The sequence below is a fragment of the Chlamydotis macqueenii genome, chromosome 11 (genome assembly GCF_036417535.1).
Source record: "Chlamydotis macqueenii isolate bChlMac1 chromosome 11, bChlMac1.mat, whole genome shotgun sequence".
NCBI lineage: Eukaryota > Metazoa > Chordata > Aves > Otidiformes > Otididae > Chlamydotis > Chlamydotis macqueenii.
Window position 1 is genome coordinate 13,077,311 of NC_141566.1, and position 24,159 is coordinate 13,101,469.

The 24,159-nt window shown below is 41.7% G+C and overlaps 1 protein-coding gene across 1 annotated transcript in view; it reads left to right on the plus strand.

Moving 5' to 3' along the window:
- Window positions 1–24,159, plus strand: part of HTR2C (5-hydroxytryptamine receptor 2C) — a 281,417-nt gene that overhangs the window by 33,143 nt on the left and 224,115 nt on the right. The window lies entirely within an intron of this gene.

Below are 24,159 nucleotides of genomic sequence, written 5' to 3' on the forward strand. Positions count from 1 at the left end.
TGAACTATGACACAAGGTCATGGAGCAGATCCTCGTGGAAACTATGATAAGGCGCATGGAAAAAAAGAGGTGATTGGTGACAGCCAATGTGGCTTCACTAAGGACAAATCATGTGTGACCAATTTGGTGGCCTTCTATGATGAGGTTACAGTATTGGTGGATAAAGGATGAGTAACTGATGTCATCTACCTGCACTTGTGCAAGGCATTTGACACTGTACACCACCCTTGTCTCAAAACTGGAGAAACATTGATTTGACAGATGGACCACTCGGTGGATAAGGAATTAGCTGCATGGCCACACTCAGAGAGTGGTGGCCAATGGCTCAATGTTCAAGTGGAGCCATTGGTGACATACGGTGTCCCTCGGGGATCAGTATTGGAACCGGTCCTGTTTAACCTCTTTGTTGGTGACATGGACAGTGGGATTGAGTGCATCCTTAGCAAGTTCACTGACGACACTAAGCTGTGTGGTGCCGTCAACATACTGGAAGGGAGGGATGCCATCCAGAGGGACCTTGACAGGCTGGAAAGGTGGACCTGTGCAAACCTCATGAAGTTCAACCAGGCCAAGTGCAAGGTCCTGTACATGGGTCAGGGCAATTCCAGGTACAAATACAGGCTGGGCAGAGAATGGATTGAGAGCAGCCCTGAGGAGAAGGACTTGGAGGTGTTATTTAACGAGAAGTTCAACATGAGCCAGCAATGTGTGCTTGTAGCCCAGAAAGGCAACCACATCCTGGGCTGCATCACAAGAAGCATGACCAGCAGGTTGAGGGAGGTGATTGTCCTCTACTCCGCTCTTGTGAGACTCTACCTAGAGTACTGCATTTAACTCTGGAGCCCACAACAAGAAGGACATAGACTTTTTGAAGCAAGTCCAGAGGAGGGCCTTGAAGATGATCAGAGGGCTGGAGCACCTCTCCTATGAAGACAGGCTGAGAAAGTTGAGGTTGTTCATCCTGGAGAAGGAAGGCTCTGGGGAGACCTTATAGAAACCTTCTAGTACCTAAAGGGGGACTACAAGAAAGCTGGAGAGGGACTTTTGACAAGGGCATGTAGTGAGAGGACAAGGGGTAGTGGCTTTAAACTGAAAGAGAGTAGATTCTGATTAGATATAAGGAAGAAATTCTTTACTGGGAGGGTGATGAGGCCCTGGAACAGGTTGCTCAGAGAAACTGTGAATGCCCCATCCCTGGAAACATTCAAGGCCAGGCTGGATGGGGCTTTGAGTGGCCCCATGTGGAAGCTGTCTCTGCCCATGGCAGAGGGGTTGGAACTAGATGATGTCTAAGGATCCTTCCAACCCAAATCATTTTATGATTCTGTAACTCTGACCATGGAGCTCCTAAAGATGTCCTCTCCCAATCAATGCAGCAGGAGAAGCTGTTGCCATACACTCTGTATGATGAGTAAGGCAGTCAGTTTGCCATTATAGTGTTGCCCAATACATTATAGGCTTGTACTTAAAAGACTTTCTATGTCTTATGAAAATTTCCACTTGTCTTTCTCACGATAACTGTGAAGGACAATGGTAACCAAGTATATATGAATGTTCTGTGGATGTGATACTGTTCTGCATTGATTTTGACCAAAAAAAATGTAGGTTATAATCCCACAAACAGTAAATTATGGGCAGCTATTTGTTTCTGAGCCCAACCGCTTTTGCATTTAATTTCACATCCTAAGGGAACATCTCTATAGTGGATCAAAAATGTTCAGAAGTTAATAGTCCTTCATCTGCAAGATCATCTTGCTTTTAACCACATACCAAAAGCTGCCCCTTTGGGCTGCGACATCCTCAGCTTCTATTTCGAAAGTCAGGCTCCGTTTCTTGGAGAAGGAAGTATCTCAGGATGTGCACAACATTCTGCTCTGCTTCCCTACCAGGCTCCCTGGAATCAACTGCTTCTGGCTGGCATTCCTCTTAGGAGAGGCAGGACTTGCCAAGGGAGCTGTTTGGAGGCTCTCCCATGCTCACTTTGAGGCTGATTTTTATCCTTCTTTTGCAGATACCTGTCTTTGCTTGCTTGTCTCACAGATCCTATTCAGAAGCCTGCTTTATTTGCATATATATATCTGTATATATAAAATACAGGCATTGCAATCTGTATTAGTGGTATTCGGTTTTTTTTTTTCTGTTTTCTCTCTTTTGGCAGCAACGCACTCTTTTCTGTGAAAAAATTGCTTCGTTAATATTTGTCATGTGGATTGGGCAGGCAGAGGGGTGAGAAAGGTGGCTAAACATCTCTCTCTTCTCCCCAGTAAGTGTGCATGCTGGTGCAGGCTCTGGAGACACAGTGTCATGTGCTGGTGTATGGCTCCAGCTGGGACTGTAGGTACGGCCCTGGGCCACCAAAACCCACCAAGGATCACACTCACAGTGTAGAGGTTGTAATTTTAAAAGCTGTGACCTCAAATGTCTTAAGAGGACACAGTGAAAGGCAAATGGAAGTTTTGGTCACAGTGTTGCTAAGATGGCTTGTCTTGTCCTTTGATATGTGAGCAGAGGAGGATAGAGTGGGAAGGTGGTAGAGGACCGTCAAAAAGGATGCTGCTAACATGGCATTACCTGGTTCCAGAAGGAGATACATGGAAATTAATTTCTGGAGAGTATGTTTGATAAGCATCTTGAATTCTCCTGGGCTTGACTGGGAGCTGGCGATATTTAAGTATACCACTGAGAGGTTCAAATAAAGGTTTGTCCCTTACACAGCCTGTCTGTTACACAGATATCTGTGTTTTGTGGCTATCAGTGATAAGAAAGCAAAGTGAGCAGATGATGCTGGGTTATACAGGCAGTAGTGCATAATCATATTTCTCATTCATGGTGGAGGTGGATGTAGAGATATATCTGAAGTTCTCCTTAAATGTTTTTAATAAAAATCATGACTTACTGGTTTCAAAGCAACCAGTTCCTCAATCTGTTTGATTACGTGTGGCATTACAGAAACCAAGACATTTTCAACATAAAAGACTGCATACAAGTTTTGCAGCTCCAAGGTTTATTGTAAATAGTGTAGAAAAAACCCAAGCATCTTAGTATGTGAATTAAGATGCAATCCTTCTTTCTGCATATTATCCATTCCTTGTTGATTAATTTCTTTTATAGGAGGAAATCCTATCTGCCACAGAACACTGAATCCCAGTAGTAATAAGTCTGGTACAGATAAATATATTTAGCATCAGCCCCAGAGTAACCTATGGAATTTTTTATGCTGTAATAAAAGCAACTTTAAAAAAGAGGAAAAGACAAATCCTGCAATCCTTCATTCATCTTGAAGTTAAATTCTTCTGTACTCTCTGTCTGCATGAGAGACAGCTGGTCCATCAGGCACTAAAGCTTCATGTGCTTCAGAGGAGGAAGCACAGAGTAAATATTTGTAGCTGTCAGTTGAGTCCTGTTTATGTGCTAACATCCAATGTTTGTTTTGAAACTTTTGGATTGTGTGGATCCCATGTGCCTAGCTTAAATATCCCCCAAGAACAATATAAACTAACCCTCTCATTTGATATCCGTAGTGCTTTGTTTTACTGATCCAGCTGCTCTGTAGGTTTAAATCTTCCTGTTGTGGTCCTTGACCCACTGCAGGAAGTTGCAGACTGCAAATGCAGACTCTCTTTAGCAAATTGAATGGCTTAATTGGAAGGTAGAGTTCCCATACACAAGACAGGTATAACAAGATAGGCAGCTTTGTGGGTGCCTCTTACATTGTACATGTTGGATCATAGTGCCTTCATACTCACTCTTTCACAACATGGGAAGGCTAGCATCACCATCCTACTAAAGCACCAATGAAAGGCTGATATAGTTTGTGTGGTAGATCTAGGACAGAGTGGAGAACTGAACTTGCTTTCTTCTATGGCTGCTGAAGTAGTGATGAGCCATGGATGCAGCCAGTTCCAGGCACTGAGTGCACCCAAGATCGCAGTACAGCTTAGTACTGCAGCAGTACCAGCTTTGCAACTGAGTTGCCTTGCAGTATCCAATACTGGAGCATCGTGGGCTCACAAGTGTCTTTAAAGGACATTGGATTATTGGAAAGTAAGCATGTGAGAGCAGGGAGTTTGATGAAGCAGTGGCATGAAACAACGTGTGATGAACTGACCATAACCCCCATTCCCTCTTCCCCAGTGTGCTGCTCGGGTGGGAAGGTGGTAGAGATAATGTTAAGCCTGGGAAGAGGGAGGGGTGGGAGAGGTTATCTTGCTTTCTGTCTCATTATCCTACTGTTTTTAGTAATAAATAAATAGTTTTCCCAAGTTGAGTCTGTTTTGCCCATAACAGTAACTTCAAGGATTTCTCCCTGTACTTATCTCGAACCTTTTTTTCTTGTATTATCTCTCCCTGTTCTCTTGGGAGGGGCTGGGGGGTTGGTGAGAGAGAGACTGCGTAGTCTGGTCCCAATTGGGGCTAAACTACAACAGTGTGTTTGGAGTTCTTTGTGATGACAAGTTTGAAAATTAAATTACACAGTTTTGTCCATCTCTTAAGGAAAGAAGCCTTGATAAATTATTCAGGCCTTTTCAAAAATAGTGTTTAATAAATACTGGCGTATTCCTGTATGAAGTTAGTTCTCTTATCTAAGGTTAAACTATAAAAGGATCTAAACCTTTTACCAGGGTAGAACTGATGCATTCATAATATCCACTTTAAATGCCAGCTAGAATTTTTTGAGCTACTGTGCAAAATAAGTTCATCTTCAGTCAAAGTTACTCTGAATTTGAGCAGCAGCATTACAAAAGCTTATAATTGATTAATTACACCAAGGTAAAGAGAACATCTAATAAATCAATCTATAAAGCTAAGAAGGGTCCACTCTCTCTTTTTGTATGATTTCTTGAATATTGGAGGCCATCATGTTCCATCTCCAAGGCAGGAATCTCTGTATGTGAAAGAATATGTCAGAATTGAGAGAATCATAGAATCATATGATGCTTCTTTTGGGAGCTGGTTTCAGCAACCAGTTATCAGATTTGTGTGGAAGGGAATTCCACCAGGCTGGAGGTGCATGTTTAAATCCATGTACTTGTCAGTGCTTGAGTGCTGAGCCAGACTCAGGCTGCACAACAGCAATGAAATGGCTTTGGTACAAAAAATGGAAATGAGCAAATGTGGAAACACAGGCACATGGAAAAATTGGGCAGGGAGAGCTCCAGTGTATGTGGATCAAATCTACATTTTCAGTTATGGATAGTCAACGAATCTGCATAGCAGCAGCACAAGTTGGGCATGAGAAAGATGAGACTGGGAGCCTGATTGTGAGATAGCTCCAAGCACTCAGGAGTCAGGGAATGGAGTACAGCCCTGCCTTGTGCTTTGTCCCACAGTGGCTCTGACAGCTGTCTTTGTCCCACAATCAGCAGATTTTGTATTGAACAACTAGGAGCAACAAACTCCAAACATGGTAAATCCAAGACTGAGGAATGAGGGACTGTTGATTCCAGTTCATTATGTAACTCAGAGGCTTCATTCTCAGCATATCATGTTGAATGTTTTGCCTTCTTAAATGTCCATGGAACAACTGGGCAAATAGCTGGCTGTGTGCCATTCTCCATGCACTCTTCTACCACGATTTATTTTGTTCACCTAGTCCTCTCTCTTGTACTTTTGCTCTATAGTTAACATCTGTGCACGGAAAATTGAAAGAAATACATTGCAATAAGGATATATAAGAGAAAAGCATCGACAATGGTTATGGGACTTGATTCTATTAATACCCTCTTTCCATCCTTCCTTTTTTTTCTATTCAGATGCTATGTAAGTGGACTGCGAGTCTTTGGAAAATGTTCCAAATGCACAGTTCCCCATGCACAGTAAAAGGAACTACCAGTGTGATTTTGAGTATCAGCAGGTAGCCTCAGTCTTCCTACTGCTATGGGGAATGTCCTGCCTTCATCACACTGGAGACATGCTTTTGTTTTAATAGCTGCACTATGCCACACTTCTGACTCTTTCTCCTTCATGTGGATGTTCTTGTAGTCATGGCTCACCTGTGATCCACCTGATTGAAATGATGAAAATACCCAATAATCTAGAGTTGCGGTGTTTCGAATGGTTTCTGCTCCATGTGTGGTGGCATCCCAACCAGTCAGAAAGTACAGTAAAAATCTATATGCATTTTGCATCATTATTCTCTTATTAAATTCCTTGATGAGGAATCATCTCTTCTGATATTAACATAAAATAGCAGAATAACAAAAGGTCAAAAGAACGAGCTTGGAGTGGCTACTATCTATTTTGAAATTGTGTTTTGTTCCTCCTTTCTTTCCTGAGGCTTTCTTTTTCTTCCATCACTATAATACATTGAAAAATACAATTAATATAAGCAACTGCATCCAGCACTGCACTCAATATATCCTGATCATAGGAATGATAAATAAAATAAGTCACATGCTTGTGTGAGGTATTAAAGTCTTGAAATGCTTTATCTTTTGCTCTGTCTTAAATGTGTTGCTTTCTGTGGTACACTGTGAAAGCTCTTGTCACTTTTATGTATTATATTCTACAAAAGGAACTCAGGGAATAAAGTTAATAACAGTTTCTCAAATACTGATTTTTAGTTGCTTATCTATTTTTTTCTGGACTGCTACAAAAGTGCTTGGCTTTACTTGCAAGAAATCCAGAGCAGATTTGGGGGAAATTATAACAAGTTAAAGTGATGCTGAGGTCTATGACTATGACAGATGTTTGCTGAGTAGCTGGTGATATCTTTAAAGTAATGAAATAACTAATAAGGTTTTTTTTTTTGATTGCTAATGAGTTATACATTCTCATGACCTGTAACTTTGTTATTGTACATCTTGTCTACCAGATGATTTTTATTTCAGATTGCTTAGGAATTATTATTTTATCTTTAATTAAACAGTTTTTTTCCTCGTCTTTGCTTCTTATGTTCAACTGGAAAATAGAACAGATGAAATATACTTTGAGAGCTGAAAACATTATTTTATCTGAACACAATTTTTATAAAATAACTTAGGACTTCTTCAGAGGAATATAATAAGTGTTCACTTTCAATTCGTCCTCTTTATGCTGTCACCTGTTTGTGAGGGGAAATGTCAGCACAGAAAGAGTTTGTATGTTGATTTATTTTCTTTGAATAAAAATGTTTGGGTTTTTTTTGAACTGCAATTATTTTTTTTTAAAGCTTCTGGCCTTTCCACTTCCATCTAGACTCCAAAACCGAGGTTATGGCTTATTAGATATCATCGGTATCTGTTGTTTCTTCATTTGCTGATAAGTTTTTTTTTTTATGTTTCTGGTATGTATAGGTGATAACTATGCAAATTAAACTTCAGAGACTGGGTAAAAGAAGCCAAAGCTGCTGTCAGTGGATGTGAGATCTCAGCTCCCCAAGGAGCAATGTGGGATGCAGTAATACTGTATATGAGGCTTTCCTCACTGCATCTTTTGATTATTTACTAGAATAGATGTTATGCATAGATGCAATAGCATCAGTAGCTTCATCTGAACAGGCTGTAGCAACCAAATACGCCCGTAGCATCCACATTTAAAATCAGCTTGCTCATCATTACAGTCATAATAGCTATATATCAACCTTGCAGCTCTTTTGACAAAGAGAAAAGGGAATGTATTGGTGTCTGGAGTCTTGTAGCTCCTGTAGTTTAACTGAGGCTGGATCACTAGGAATTAATTTATCTAGTGGAATAAATACCTCCAGGCTTGTCTCCACAGGTTACTCAAAATACAATGAAAGGTGGGAAAATTTATTAGTTCAGCATCTTTTCTGTGAATGCAAGGAAATTCTTTGAAGGGACCTTTTGGATCCATCCTGTATTGATGTGGCAGCCTTGCAGAAGATCTGGTTAAATGCAAATAAAAGATGTAATTTCCAAGAGAGTAAACATGTATTGAGGAACTGATGTTATAAGTTTGGGCGTATTCTGCTTTGTGGCAGTTGATATACTGCACTATTTCCATACAATCTCAGTGTTTTTTCCTCTCTTACCAGCAAAGATCTGATACCGGTATGTTTCAGAACAGGAATTGAAGTGGATTGACCCTGGCTGGATGCCAGGTGCCCACCAAAGCTGCTCTGTTGCTCCCCTCCTCAGCTGGACAGGGGAGAGAAAATATAACAAAATGCTCATAGGTCCAGATAAAGACAGGGAGAGATCATTCACTAATTACTGTCATGGACAAAACAGACTTGACTTGGGGAAATTAGTTTAATTTATTACCAATCAAATCTGAGTAAGGTAATGAGAAATAAAAACTAAATCTTAAAACACCTTCCCCCTACCTCTCCCTTCTTCCCAGGCTCAACTTCACTCCCCGTTTCCCTCCCTCCTCCCCACTGAGTGGCACAAGGGGACAGGGAACAGGGGTTGCGGTCAGTTCATCACACATTGTCTCTGCTGCTCCATCCTCCTTGTGGGGAGGACTCCTGACACTCTTCCCCTTCTCCCACAGGAGATAGTCCTCCAAGAACTTCTCCAGTGTGAGTCCTTCTCATGTGCTACAGTTCTTCATGAACTACTCCAGCAGTGGTCCCTCCCAGGACCAGGTCAGGAACAGAATGCTCCAGTGTGGTTCCCCTGTGGACGTCACAACTCCTGCCAGCAAACCTGCTCCAGTGTGGGCTCCTCTCCCCACAGGGCCACAGGTCCTGCCAGGAGCCTGCCCCAGCATGGGCTTCCCATGGGCCACAGCCTCCTTCAGGCATCCGCCTGCCCCGACGTGGGGTCCTCCACGGGCTGCAGGGGGACAGCCTGCTCCACCATGGGCTGCACCACGGGCTGCAGGGGAATCTGCTCTGGCACCTGGCGCACCTCCTCTCCCTCCTTCAGTGACCTGGGTGTCTGCAGTGCTGTTCCTCTCACATATTCTCACTCCTTTCTTCAGCTGCATTACACAGGGTTTGTTTTTTTTTCCCTTCTTAAATACGTTATCACAGAGGTGCTACAGTTGCTGCCGGGCTCGGCCTTGGCCAGCGGCAGGTCCGTCTTGGAGCCAGCTGGCATTGGCTGTATTGGACATGGGGGAAGCTTCCAGCAGCTTCTTACAGAAGGCACTCCTGTAGCCCTCCTGCTACCAAAATCTGGCCACACTGAAGCCGAAAAGGCTAAAATAAAAGAGACTTAATAGTCCATGTAACTATTAAGCAGGTATTCTTTATTACAGCGCCAGGCACACGGGGGATCGCTCCTCCAAACGTGTGCAACGTGTTAAGGAACAAGTACAGTATTTATGCATCACAGACATACATATTCATAGCATTCCCACGGACTTGGTTATATATTAATTAGGTTTCCAAAAAATCATTATCATGAGTTTTCCTCCCATGACAGGTTATTCCCCAGTCTCTGTGTCCATCTCCTGTCTGTGCTCAGGAGTCACAGTCTCTCTGGTGGTCGTTCTCTCCTCCTGATCACTATGTCCAGCTGCGTGGATTCACACCTTTGTCCTGCTTTGTTCTTGCTGCCAGGGTGGTTTCTTGCTGGTTCCCAATTTCCTTGCTTATTCCACCCTATCAGTTGGTTCTAAGCTTCTTAAGTCCCTTTATCTTGGTTTCAGCCACTGTGTCTGTACATCCTATCAGTTGCTCCTAAACTCCTCAAGCCCCCTTATCTTGGTTTCAGCTAGTGTGTCTGTACCCCCTCAGGATGTTCCCATCTAACTTATCTTAGCTCCTGCTAGAGCATCCTGAAAGTATCTCATTATGTTAAGTTTATGACTCTACTGTTCTTTCTCTCAAGGTTAGAATTAAATTGTTAGGCAGGGTTCCTGCTAGGATATATATTTGATAATTTTATTACTCTGATTAGTCTTTTATTCTTCTAAATCTCCTCTTCAACACAAACACAATACATTTCACTCCTACCAAGTTTAACATTAATTTATAAGAATAATGCACATTTTCTGATACATGACCCTTGCTTATTCTTTAAACAGCATCTCCCACAGGTATCTGAAGGAAGTTCTGTAGTAGTTCTTGAATATACTCATGCCTTGAAACCTGGGAAAAGCATTTCTCTGGCATTGCTTGTATTTAGTAGAATTGTTCACCTCTGAATACTTTGTCAGCAGGCAATCCCATTCCCTTAATTTAGGGAGGTGATTGCACTGCACCTGATGCTGAGACTTCCATTAGAACAAAGGGGCTGCTGCTGGAGTGGTGCAAATGTGTTTGTTTGCACTCTGTGCGTGTGCAAATGAAACACACACAGCTGGCATTCCTATGCGTGAGCAACTAATGCAGGTCTAATTCATCATCTGCAACTAGAAGAATTCCCAGTTTGGTTTATTCTAAGGAAGATACATGAAAATAGTCCAGATATCCTCACAGATACATCATTACTGCCTCATCATAACATCGTTGTCTGTTTATGAAACTTCTAGAGAATATATTCATGCAAAATAGACATTTCCAATATGATAACTTCTGCATACCTGCAAAAAAAAATTCATTTTAATTTATCGTACCCTTTCTTCTGTTTTCTAGGGGAAGTACTGAAATAAGATAACACATTGTAAAGGAGATTTATTCCTATGCAATAAATTTATTTTCCTTCGCATTGAGTCTATTATGTATTTAGCAATTTACCAGTTTTTCATAACAATAAACACTTTTTATAGTATGAATAGTTTTACTAAGTTTTATTAAGTTTTAATAATACTTTAAAATGAGCATTTTTTTATGACATATGTAATTTCATTGTCCCACAAAAACAGTTAGTAGAATAGAAAAACTTAATGGTGCTTACCAATAACGGATCTTGTCAAAATTCATTTAAAAATAAAAATGATCACAGTAATTCATTGCAATAAGTTTATTGTGTCAAGCACTCTTTGTGCAATCTACATTTGATAAGAATGATGATTGCTCATCAGAACCCATCTTGTGATCTTGCCCAGATTTCAGCTTTATTTACCCAAATAAATGTGAAAATAAATCCACAGAATCAGTGGATAAACCTCAAAAAGTACAATAAGCACAATGCTTAAATAATCAAATACATATATTTACAAGAACAGTTAAAAAAATATCAAATAAATATCATCTGCAGGAGCAAAATGCTGAGATTTACACTTTATTGATTATTTTGCTCAGCTGAGATTTTTATATTGATTCCAAAACTTACTTGCTTTGCCAAGAGCATGAATTATGAATGCAGTCTGTTGAAAGTGTACCTCCTCTTAATGCGATTGCTGCAGACATTGTGCTAGGCTCTGAGAACAAGGTGCAGGTAAAATAGGGTATGGACGTACAGTGGTGACTGTTGTCTATGATAACTGCTTGAATATCTACTCTCAGGGCTTAGGACAGCTATTACAATATGCAGCTAACATGCTAATTTATAGCTCTAGCCACAAAAGAAACATGGATTGCGTTGACCCAGTCTACAAGCCAAGGTCTGAATAGTATCTTCTTCCCCTTGCTGCTCTTTTGTTTGTTGTCTATTACTGGTCAGTATGCTTCCCATTTTGAATCAGAGGATTTGTAGTTCAGTATTTTGGATATCTTCTGAAAGTTCTGCTGTAGCATCTTTTTTTATTTTTTTATTTATTTTTTTTTTAGTTGCCTCTAATAAGCAAATGCCAGAATCAATCTCACCTTCTCTAAATCATATACTCCCCATGTGCTTTTTACAAAGGACACTTCACTTTTTAGAGAGGTAAAGTGAATAATATTCTGGCCACTATAAAGGCAGTGATGCTCAGCAGCACTGGTGGTCTGATGCTATCATTTCATTACCCTGGCTGGCTTAGGGACTTGTTCCCCTTTCCTACTTATGGGTACAGCTCAAGGGAAATTCCTGCTTAACGGGAAATTCCTTTTTGCCACTCAAGCAATACTTTGCTTTTTGTGCTTCCTGTAGAAGAAATGGTATTTGAATCTCATACTTCATACAGCAACTGGTTAACAGCAAATAAACTTGCAGCATTTTGCATATGTCATGTATTTTGCTGTACGGCATAAGGATACTCTTCTACTGTAGGCCCTGAAAGAGAAAAGCCTCTTGAATTAGCAAACACAAGGACATTCTGTGGGGCAGAAACTGTAGTGCTGTCCTGGCATCTCATAGGATCTCTCTACATCTCCAGTGCTTGTATGGCAGATCCAGAGAGCATTGAGCACGTGTGTATTATTTAATGTCGGATATTTTTCATAACAAATAGTGATCCAGATTTTAATTTTTATATATCAAGCAATATTTTAATTTATTTTATATTCTTATTTTATTTTTCTGCAGAAGTGTCATGCGTGCTGTTGCCATCCAGTGTGCAGTGACTAGGCACAGAGCACTGTTACTCCTGGGCACCGCAGGAAAGTCTCCTCTAGGGAGCTGGGGTGTAGAGGAGGATGTGATGGAAAGTTGGAGAGAGGTACTGAATAAATTGTGCACCTGCTGAGAAATTTATTGTTACCAATTAGTTGTTACAATTATTGGTGTTTTGCCACAAATTTAAAATTACAGTTTCAAGTAATAAGAAACTAAATTCTCAGCATGTTTGAGACAGTAAGAACAAACCAACAGTATCACCTCCCAGAAATATGGATATTTGTCCACATGCCAGACTTTAAGATGTTTTAAACTGAGTATATTATGTCCTACAGACATTTGGAGAACTAATGTAACTACATAATCTATTTCATAAGGCTAGTGTTTAAACTTTAAAACACTGTTTTCAGGAGTTGTTCATTTGGCCTTGAATAAATTCAAATGGATCTGAAACCTGTCATGCAAAATTCAAGTCATAAAGCAATTCTCTGCACTGGTGTATTGGAAAAAAGAAGAAGGTAAGTAATTTTCTTCTGAGATGTTTACTATGAAGAGAACAGCTTGTTGCTACAGAATCAAAAATAAGTTTTTCAGATTTGATTTTTGCAAAAGCTTTAGCTTTTGCACTTAAAAGTGTGGAATTAATTATATTTGAAAATTGAATATGCTGTAGGAGTAAAGAATCTAAACTACCATTTTTTAGAAATTAATGGGCACAGCATTAATACACATTTAGGTCAATCTCTCATTGTCTGTCATAGTAACTGATGCATATTACCTCTCCCTGAATGACACAATTGTTTCAGTGTACTGTGTGACACCCAGCAAGAAGATGATTTAGTCTTCTTTCAGAGACCTGGTATCATCCTGGCTGCAGGCACTGAGTGAAAAAGGAGGCTTTGAGGAAGGCTGGAGGGTGATGGAGCTCATGGGTCAGTCTTGAGGAGTTCGTGCTGAGCTGGCGCCAGCTGCGGACTCAACAGAACTGATGGCTCTGGGCAAGCAGCAAAGGCCCCAGCACGGTGGTAGCATGCACTGCAAGTAGAGCTGTTCCTTCTGGAAGACATCAAAACCTGAGACCCAGCTTTTGTGATATGCTTTGGCAATATTCACCAAGCTTTTATTTAAACCCTCATATTAATATGCTAATATGAGTACTTTTGCTAAATTCTAGTCTGCTTAATTATATTCTGCTTGGCTGCCTTTCCATTGATATAGTTTTATTCTGCACTTCTTACCTTAATTTTTTTTTTGTATTGCATGAGATCTTGTGACAGAGGCTAGGTATTCCACCTATCTTAAGCAATTCCATCTAACTGATATGTGATACGGACTGGGATTCTTCTCCTTAAGGAGCTGCTGGACAGAAATGTGAGGTTTTCCTGTAATAACACTCACCAAAATTTATGATAAAGGAACATTTTACTTCCTCTGATGCTCTGAAAATTCATTGCAACAGATGGGCCCGTGCTCAGTGATTTCTACTCTTAGCTTTGATGCTGTTTATATATATAATATTTTATACTTAAAGAAAACAAAACTTCAGGTCTTTCTGGGCTGAGATAAGATGCAGAAGAATGAGTGAAGCATACTGGTAAATAAGTTATTGGTGTGCTTGCTGACCCTAAAAGCATTATCAATTACATCTGCAAAATAGAAATCACAGTAAGAAAAGAGCTGAATACTTCAGGGAATACTAAAAAAGGAGCTGTCTTGGTGATCAATGGATGCTGCTGGCTTTGGCAGAGCTCTTCAGAAGCTTAACAGTTTAACACAAGCATCTTAAAGGAACTGCTTTTATGAAAATCTTTTATACCTACTTCGTAATAAAGTGGTTCATGAAACAAAGATGGCTCTATATAATAGACTAATTTTTCTAGCCCTGTATTTTTTGAAAAGGTGTGAGTTGTCTGAGGTAGAGGTTAGATGCGTGGAACAGCATCCATTTAGCACTGTCTTTGGATATGCGGGTGCTTTTCCTGCTGGTTTTGCTATGAGAGGGTGGAGTTTATAACATTCGTATGGTTCTGCAGAGATAACATGATTTTTTTTGCCAGTTCTTGACATCAGTTCCTCACAGCAGCGTGGCACTGCTGCAGTTGCTGGCTTTCTGTGAGAGGTGGAGCATGCCACCTTGGCCAGCAATGACGGTTCCGCTTAGCTCACCACCCAGTCTGGCACTGGTGGGCGGTATCCTGTCCCCAGAGATAATAGGAACCGCCTGGCTCAGGACTGGGCTGAGAATGTCTCAGAGAGGCAGGTCCCATACTGTCTGTATTACAGTTTTCTTGCAGAAGAGCGTAGTGGAGGAGAACTAAGTTCTCTAAGTGGATTTTGACTTTATAGATGCTACTGCAGTTGATGGTAAGTGTTTTCAACCTTAAGTGTTGCTTTCCCATTAGTGTAATTATGTCATACTGGTAGAGCAACAAAGAAGTCGAATAACCTAGTGTAATTAAAACACTGATGAGACCTGAATTTGTGGCTCTCTCTAGAGGGTTATGTTCTTTTTTAGATTAAAACCTTTAGGCCGATTGACTGAAATTCAGAAGGAGCTTAGTATTGCTGTGCAAGATGTCAGGGGTACAGTGATCCCTCTAATGACAGAAGCTACTGAGAAGCCCCAAAGTTGGGCAGCTGCAGCCTGGCTCGAAGCAGCCCTGACACTGGGGAGGGGCTCATGTTGAGGGTTTCTGTCTTTATTTATTTATTTATTTATTTAAACAGCAGGCAGGAACTTGATTTGAGAAGGAGCAAGATGGATTTTGATAGGCATAGGAAGACTTCTGATGGGTGATGCACTCTGATGGGGACTTCAGTGCACTTTGGGCCCTTGTGGATACCAGGACCCATGGAATATTCCATATGGCAGGTCCCTCAGCTCTTATGGTCTCTGATGTCTCTGCAGAGCACTCCAAAGCAGTCATTTGGTTAAAGGAGTGGTATGAAGCACTGCAAAGAAAGATGGAGAGCCCCACCATGTAGTGCCCTTCACCAGAGATCAGCAGGTGAGGCTCATCTGGAAGTGAAATCTGACTGCACAGACAGAGACCAGACTGATGCCCTGATTCTGGCTCAGGAATTGAGAGATACTAAGAAAACTGCCTTGCTAGTTGAGTCCTGTATTCACAGAGGATGTAGCACTGGCAGGTATTTTTTCCCCTTCTTGTTCTGTTCATGTCTTTTGGCTCTGGCTTCTGTATAGAGGTGAGCCTCTATCTGCTCCAGACTTCCTGCTCTGACCAGTGTGGAAAGGGTTGGAAAGCATGTTTTACCTTGAGTTGTGAACCTACAGTGATCTCTGATACCTTTGGCCTGGAGTGGCCTGGAAACAATGGGAGGTAATCTGGATGACCCATCATTTCCACCTCTGATACAGTGAAACCTAAAGTAAAGGGCTGGCTGAACATCACTGCCTCGCAGAAAGCATGGTGAGATCACGTAGTGCTGACTCTCTGGGATGATCTTTTAAATGGGACAATGACTAGAAAATGTGGGCTATACAGGTTTCTATTTAATTTATTAAATTTCTTAAGGGATGAATCCTCCAGGCAAGATTATACATTACTGCAGCAAATTATCCAAATGTACGAGAGTTATTGAGGAGTTAAATGCGTCTGAGTTATGGAGTGCCAAACGTCCTGGGAACAGACAATTCTGATAATGTCCTTTGATTGTGTTAGAGCCATTTTATGGGTAATATGTCTGAATAAATCTGAAAATGTCAAACGTATACATTAGCAAGAGATTTGTCTTAATGCTCCACACTACTGAATAGCATACCGCACAAAAATTGCATTGGGCAGTGCGAAGGGCTGGGAATGTGAAGGAGAGCTCATTCGAAGGGACAGCACTGCTGTGCATCTCATAGTTCTGCCCCAAACTCATCCAAACCATGTCTGTGTGTGTGTGTGACCCTGCTGTTTTCTGGGGAATGTTCTAAAAATTTTCCACTTAGTCTGAATGACTGGCAAAATGAGTAATATGGTCAGTTGTAATTCACCTCTACACTGCCTTTGTATTCCAGCTGCACACTACACCTCTCATGGGCTGCTTACCTTATCTCTGGTTATTGGAGCACAAGGATGCCATGGAAAACAGAGCTAACACTCCTGTCCTCATATAGATATGTGGAGAAGTGAATGTAACAGGTGGTTCCTGTGTCTTTTATGTGAACAGAATTGACCACTCCAAATACTATCACAAGTGAGATGAAAAGAAAATCTAATTTTAAAAAGCGTGATCAGTATACTTTTTTTTTGTGGATGTTTTATTTTTCGGTGTTATTTTTTCTTGATGGTTTTTTGATTTTTTTTTTTTTTTTCCCTGTTGTTGGGTTTTGGGGTTTGTGGGATTTTTTTGTTTGTTTGTTTTTCTTTGCTTTAGGTTAATATCAATACAACTGTGTCTGAAGGAAAATTAACCAGATGGACTTCCAACAACTACCTGCACTAACAATGGGATAGCTTTGTGAGGGCGAAGCTGCTTGCTCTGTGTGCGCACCTATGATAGTAACACTGAAATATTAAGTGGCCTACTGTTTTGGGAACAGGTAGCCAAGAGAAAAGCTGGATAGCCTGTTTTGGAGAGGCAAGGCAGGAGACTTTGTAGAATGAAGCTCTCTGATGCCTGTAGCCTTGCTGTGGTGGGAAGGTACATGGGGTAAGGTCTATCCAGCATGCAGGGCAACCTCTGAATAGTCTTGTTCCTGGAGTATTAAGCAGACTTTGCAGTACATAGAGTTTCTGCCACTATGTTAAATTAATCAGGCTGTAGAAATCATGTGAATGCCTCTTTATGAGAAAGAGCCTGTGCCCAAATTGCACGACAGCTTCACTGGTATCACTCACAGGTGTGGATTTGTAGAAATGATAGTGACAAGAAAAAGGTACAGGAAATATATCTCTCTAGAAATGAGACAAGCTTTGTAGCTGATTCACCACCTCCATCACAATGGAGAACGTTTTAGAAGAAGGTATATCCTAGACTATTACATATGTGGCACTAGAAATCTTGCCATGCCATATTACACTGTAGTATCTAAGGCTTTTAATGAAGTTATTTGTCTTATGGGCCTCTGTTTTTTTTCATAATTGTAATTAAGTAGTGTAAGCTAAGAAAAAAAAGTGTAAATATTTTTAATGTGAAAATAATACATATAATAGCAAGCAAGTAGTGGAGCTACTTTTGCTTTAAATGAATAGCAGATCAAATCACCAAGTTCAACTGGGCTTGATGTGTTTTGTCTAACAACATATCTTTGACTTTACTACTCACCTGTATAATGCAGTAAAATGCTAAAATGTGCACCATACACAATCTAAATAAGAAACAGATGAGACATTTCAGAAATTATTTAGGGAATGGTCAGCAGTGGATGGCTTTACAGAATTACTTTTTAGGGCTTGAGTGATTTAGTGGCTGCTGATAAAGTAACTCTTTTTTTTTTTTCTGTGGATAGGAAATCCAAAGAAGAGGCCAGCAATCCAAAGGCAGGTTTCATTTGATGTTCCCAGGCTTTACTGGTTCTCGTAAGAGGAAAAAGATGCAAACTGCAGAATGTTTGGATTGGAACCTCTGCTCTCCATGCTGTTTAAATATTTAATTAACAATAGGCTCCTAATTGAAATTTCTCATAGAAATAAATGCAGAAAATACTACAAACAGATCTATGAAGGAAGACTACGCTGACAGTGTTTGTATTGCTTACAAACAGAATTACAACTTCATAGTAATCCTTTTCCAGTGCTGATGAAGAGCTACTTACCCAAATAATTTAAAAATAGGATCCTGCACCAGGCTGCAGAATCACCTCTTACCCCAGGGAGACATAGACAGTGACTACCAGAGACTAAGTAACTGATGGCACCATACCATGGGGACGAGACATCAGAAATGCCTGGGTTGAGGTGCTATGCCAAGCGGATAAAGCTTGTAAGAGAAGCAGTTTATGATGAGTGAACTGTAAACTGGGGACAGAGACAGTTACTTTGGTTCATGTTCGTAAAGTGCTTAGAACTGGAGCCCTAGTACATATGTTACTGTGTGTGCTGTGGTGCTGTGGTAGTATAGGTACTTACTGAGAAAGATGGTGAATATGGGAATATATGATTATGACTAATTATGGCAATGTAACAGCATTTCCTAGAACACTTTGAATGTTCTTGTATGAGTGTTTGGTTATGTATTTTAGAGTCTCCTTTGTTAAAGGGAGTCCTTGAATAAGTAGCAATATTTAGAGCATAATTTAGGGAAAAAAATAAAAAGAAAGCTTCCACTCTAATGAATATCTGCCCATTTAAGAATTTAATTGTGCAGCTAAATAAGTGCCCTCAACCTGAAACGTGTCAGGAAGCTTTGCCAATGTGGAGTCACAACATGCAGAGCTGTGATCCATCACCTACTAAGCAGCTGTAGCCTCTGCAATCCCATTGATGTATAAGAGTAACTTTGCCTCCTCTGAATGAAGATACTGGTGGTTCTTAAAGCCCTCCTCAGTGGTTCTGTTTTCCAGACTAAGACAATACAACGTTTTTTTGGTCTTTTGAGGATTGGGAGTTCTATCTTTAATGAGAAGCCTATTTCTGACTGACTGTCCATCAGGACTATTCAAGAATTGTTTTTCACTAGTCTAGAAAATGGTAGAGTATGTTGAGTCTTTTTTCCCTTTGCTTTTGTTCTAAACCTTTTTTTTTTTTTTCCCTGCCTGTCTGTTTTTGTTTGAACAGGCTGATATGCAGGAAGCAGCAGCCCACTCTGAGTAAATTAAAGGCTCTGCTGAGCCCTTCTCAAACCTCCCATGAAACCGCCTGCTCCACAACAGGCTCCCCAGCATGTCCAGTTGTAGCAGTGGGAAGGTCCCTCCTTAGTGCACTGCCCTCCCAAACGGCTCATCTCTTGACTAGACCCTGTAAGGGCATCTGGAGGAGCACCTCTGGAAGGCTTGTATCTGTCTTGGACACCTACCTTGGCAAGGGATAGATTGCCTTTTTCTTTGCTGATTGTGCAGTGAGGCTAGAGCACCAATATAGATTTGGATGCCAGTGTTTCTCCTTTAGGCTTCCTATTGCACCACGGTCACTAAAGTGGAAAGAAGCAAGCAGTAGCATTGGGGCTCAAACCTAGAAAGGGCTGGGTTGGGTTGAGTTTGGTTTAAACCACCCTTGGCCCTGGATTCTGTGTTCCCATCCCCCTGCTGAGGAAGTCCAGTTTACTGTGTCCGAAGTTTCCAAAGAGATAGTGCATTTTTCCAAGTAATGACAAAATTCCTAGCTTCTTTCATACTTTTTTTTTTAAATTTGGGTTTGTTTCTCCTGATAGGAAAATACAAAATACCTCAGAGAAACTTCACTACTTTGCATTTTAAAAACTTTTTTCAGTGTATTTCCTATGTGGGAATAAATGAAAAGAACCCATGAGAGTACTTCAGCAGCTGCTCATGATATGCAAATATATTTGCATGCTCTTTTTTTAACCTTGTTTTAAAGCCTATTCTTAAAACATCTAATTTCCAACAGAAATGAAAGAAAAATTTAAAAATATTGAAAGAAGAGGTAGAAATGGAGTTACTTTTGTTTTTTGCTGAGGCAAGATTTCATCCCTCTGAAGACAGAGAGTAGGTGATGGTAAGGACAGCTGTGAATCATTCATCGCTGAGACCTTTAGTTGTTTAAGGAGATGCAGGCCAGCACATCTCAGCTCATGGCTGATCTTATGCCCCAAATTTCCATGCTCCAGAGCAGCTTGCATATTGGGAATATGAACAAGAAGTAGGTTCTTGAGGGAGAAGAGCAGCAAAAAATGGATCTAGTTCAGATGCTATCTGTGTTGCCAGACTCTCTGAGAGAAGGATAGCATCTAGCAGATTTCTGGGCTAAAAAAAAATGGTAATTATGTGAGTCAGCAGAAACTGGACTATCTACCAGTTTGCAAATAGCATAGAAAGCTCACATTTTCCAAGGCATTTTTTTTAGCAGTTCTCTGAATCTGGATGATTTGTGTCTGAGTCTGATCTCCCTTAGTGTCTGAAATGGCAAAAATGCTCCTGACTAATCGATGATATTGGGATGGCTTTTTTGTGCTTATAAGCATATCAAGCCACTTCATCTCCCTGGCCCTGAGATCTGCCTGTTCTCCCTTGTGCTGGGAGCCTCGTTGTTTCACTGTATTGTGGAGTTGTTTCAGCGCCTACAGGAAGCAGCAGAATTGCAAATTCTTCAAGTTAAAAGATATCTTAAAAAGAAGCACCAACCAAAGAAAGGACAAGTGTAACTTTTTTTTTTTTTTACCAGGACAGAAGAAATCATAACTCTCAGACCCTGAATCAGACCCTCTGACCCATTGCTTTTGCTGTTTACATTTTGTCATAGAATCATAGAATGTTTAGGGTTGGAAGGGACCTTTAAAGGTCATCCAGTCCTGTGGGAGATTCAACAGAGGCCTACATGAACCTAGTAGATACAGCAGTAAAATAAGGTCAGGAAAAGGACAAACACAGGTGCAGGAAACGAAACTGTACTCAAAGGCAAGAAATGAAACTGTAATTGAGTAAGAATGAAGAGGTGGAAACGATAAGGAGAAACTGGATGAGAGCATCAATAACCAATCAGAAGTAAGGACAATCAGGGCCAACAGCCAATCATAAACATACATGCTCGGCGCGTGAACAAGGAAAAAATATATAATGAGAAAAACAAGAACAATAAAGGTCTCCATTCCCCAACAGCCTTGGAGTCTGTGTCTCATTCCTATCACAGTCCAACCCCCCTGCAAGGAGGAGCAGGGACACCTCCAACCACATCAAGTTTCTCAGAGCCCCATTCAACCTGGCCTTGAATGTTTCCAGGGATGGGACATCAACCACCTCTCTGGGCAACCTGTTCCAGTGCTCTACTACCTTCACTGTAAAATTTTTTTTCCTAATGTCTAATCTGAATCTATCTCCCTCTATTTTAAAACCATTACCCCTAGTCCTGTCACAACAGGCCTAACTGAAGAGTTTTTCCCTGTCTTTCCTGTAGGCCCCCTTTAGGTATCGGAAGACCACTATAAGGTCTCCCCAGAGCCTCCTCTTCTCCAGGCTGAACAGCCCCAACTCGCTCAGCCTGTCCTCATAGGAGAGCTGCTCCAGCCCTCTAATCATCTTTGTGGCCCTCCTCTGGACCCTCTCCAACTGGTCCATGTCCTTCTTATGTTGTGGGATCTAGAACCAGACGCAGTACTGCAGGTGGGGTCTCACCAGAGTGGAGTAGAGGGGCAGAATCACCTCCCTTGACCTGCTGGCCATGCTCCTTTTGATGCAGCCCAGGATGTGGTTAGCTTTCTGGGCTGCCAGTGCGCGTTGTCGGCTCATGTTGCGCTTCTTGTCCACCAGCACACCCAAGTCCTTCTCCTCAGGGCTGCTGTCAATCCATTCTGTGCCCAGCATGGATTTGTGCTTGGGACTGACTCAACCCATGTGCAGGACCTTGCACTTGGCCTGGTTGAACTTCATGAGGTTGGCACGGGCCCACTTCTCCAGCCTCTGTCAAGGTCCCTCTGGATGGCATCTCTCCCCCCCAGAGTGTCAACAGCACCACACAACTTGGTGTCATTAGCGAACTTGCTGAGGGTGCACTCTATCCCACTGTCCATGTCGCTGACAAAGATGCTGGACATGGTCGGGCCCAATACAGATCCCTGAGGGACGCCACTCGTCACTGGTCTCCACCTGGACATTGAGCTGTTGACCACCACTCTCTGAGTGCGGCCATCCAGCCAACTCCTTATCCACTGAGTAGTTCGTCCATCAAACCCATGCCTCTCCATTTTAGAGAGAAGGAAGTCTTGCAGGACAGTGTCAAAAGCTTTGCACAAGTCCAGGTAGATGATGTCCATTGCTCGTCCCTTGTCCACTGATGCTGTGACCTCATCATAGAAGGCCACCAAATTAGTCAGGCACGATCTGCCCTTGGTGAAGCCATGTTGGCTGTCACCAATCGCCTCCTTGCTTTCCATGTGCCTTAGCATGGTTTTGAGGAGAACCTGCTCCATGACCTTCCCAGGCACAGAATTGAGGCTGACCGGCCTGTAGTTGCCCGAGTCCTCCTTGTTCCCCTTTTTAAAAATGGGGATTATGTTCCCTCTCTTCCAGTCATCGGGGACCTCACCAGACCACCACGACTTGTCAAATATGATGGCCAGCGGCTTGGCAACTTCATCCGCTAGTTCCCTCAGGACTGCTCTTTTGCTACAGAGGGCAGTTCTTTGTTCTCCCAGTCCCAGCTTTTGCTTTCCCCAACTTGGGTGACATGCCTAGAGCCCTTATCGGTGAAGACTGAGGAAAAAGTCATTAAGTACCTCAGCCTTCTCCACATCCTGGGTAACCACGTCACCTGTTTCCTTCCAGAGAAGGCCTACATTCTGCCTGGACTTCCTTTTGTCCCTGATATAACTGTACAAGCTTTTCTTGTTGCCCTTGTCATTCCTGAACAGATTCAATTCTGTCAGGGCTTTAGCCTGCCTTACCTGATCCCTGGCCTCTCGGGCAACCTCTCTGTAATCCTCCCAGGCTCCCTGTCCTTGCTTCCACCCTGTGTAGTCTTCCTTCTTGAACACCACTGTACCTATCCGAACAGCTAGTTTATCCTATCCTATGCTGCTTGCTTAGTTTTCATTGTATTGGGCAGAAGATGTTCGTGTTCCTGTGTGTCTTTACAGAGGGACAGGAGCTGTGGATCATATGCTGCTCAGGAACAAGTATCCTGGATATGCCCACGTGCATGCTCATCCTATGGCCCATGCTGAGTGGCTGCATGCTCCTCTGTCTCTTCACTGTGGTCTCTAAAGGGCTCCACAATGTGAAGCTGCAGAGATTTTGACATGCTTCCGCAGTCACTGGGCTGCTGAAGTTGGGAACATTTTGGACAGTGCTGTGTAGTATTCGGGCTTCCACGTGGAGGACCTGAGGCATCATGAAGTATCATTTCTGAGAGTGCAATAGAAACATCTCTGCCTGGATGGCCCCTGCTTCTGCAGCTGTTCTCCAAGCTGCTGAGACAGTGAGCAACTGGCCTTTTGCTAGTGGGATAATGCAGACTCTAAATGTCTCCAGAGTCCATAATTACAGTTTAGAGCCTGACCACCTTTGTGGGAAATCCCCACCAAAATCATTAATCAGGCTGTGGAGCGAGGTTCACAATCATACTTATTAATCCAGCATAGTGCTTCCCATTGCTAACACTTAATAGCCTGTCTCTTTAATGGCAGTAAGCTGTCAGTTCTGCTTCTGTTGATCTTTCTGAGAAATTGGAAGCATTTACTAATTGAGGCAAAAGGAACCATTCAGGCTCACACGACCAGCAGCTTATTTTGAGAAAACAGATATGAATTCCTAAGGGTCTTATTCACCCTATATTAACACTTTTTCCTGAAGCTGGACAAACTCAAGTTATTGTGACCCTAAAGCAGCAAAACACTGAAATATTCTGGAAATGCAGTGCTGCCAAACATACATGAAATTGTTGTGTGTTTTGGTGGTTTTTTTTAGTTTGAAAAGTCCTTTCTGTGCCAAATATAGGCACTACAGTGTTGAAATGAAGCTCAGATCTGGGATGATGATAGCTGTAGCTTCAAAGAATTAATTGTCTGTATTTTGTATAATTAAAAAGAAAATTATCGCAGTTATGTTTCTGTGTATATAGTCAAAGGGGGATTCTCATCACATGCTAATGTGATTCCATTTCGAAGTATGGATTTACTATTGCTGTAACTTCAAATGTAATGAGACCAGGGGTGGGCTTTAAGTAAGTGTCACAATAAGCTGTGTGTGCCTGAAGTGGCACGGAGCTATCTTCTTTAATTAGCTGAGTGACCATCTCTTGTGAGCAGTGTCACCTACCACTGCCTCACCTCTGTAATGTAGGGCAAA